Source organism: Nicotiana attenuata, chromosome 6, assembly GCF_001879085.1.
Source record: "Nicotiana attenuata strain UT chromosome 6, NIATTr2, whole genome shotgun sequence".
Lineage (NCBI taxonomy): Eukaryota > Viridiplantae > Streptophyta > Magnoliopsida > Solanales > Solanaceae > Nicotiana > Nicotiana attenuata.
The window spans coordinates 31,944,253-31,944,954 of NC_031994.1; positions in this window are offsets into that span (position 1 = coordinate 31,944,253).

Here is a 702-nt window from a genome sequence, read left to right on the forward strand (position 1 = left end):
TCACACCTACCAACCGGAATTCGCCAAAATACTAACTTCGCCAATTCAAGCCTAATTATACACCGAACCTCCAAAATCAATTCCGATCGCACTCCTAAGTCACAAATCATCCCCCGAAGCTAATCAAATCATCGGAATTCAAATCCTAGCCCTCTAACACAAAAGTTAACATCCGATTGACTTTTCCAACTTAAGCCTTCTTAAAAGAGACTAAGTGTCTTATTTCTTATCAAAACCATTCCAAACCAACTCTAACACATCAAATACTGATAATGAAACATGAAGAAGCATAACATGGGGAAAACGGGGCGGTAACTCACGTGACGACGGGTCGGGTCGTCACATCCTCCCCAACTTAAACAAACGCTCGTCCTCGAGCGGGTCAAGCAACATACCTGAAGTCTCAAATAGGTGAGGATATCTGCTCCGCATCTCCTGCTCGGTCTCCCAGGTAGCCTCCTCCACGGGCCGACCTCTCCATTGCACTTTCACTGATGCAACATCCTTTGATCTCAACTTCCGAACCTGACGATCCAAAATGGCTGCTGGCTCTACCTCATAAGTCAAGTCACCCTCCAGCTGAACTGTACTGAAATCTAAAACGTGGGACGGGTCCCCAATGTACTTCCGGAGCATAGACACATGAAAAACTGGATACACGCCCGACAAGCTAGGTGGCAAGGCAAGCTCATAAGCCACCTC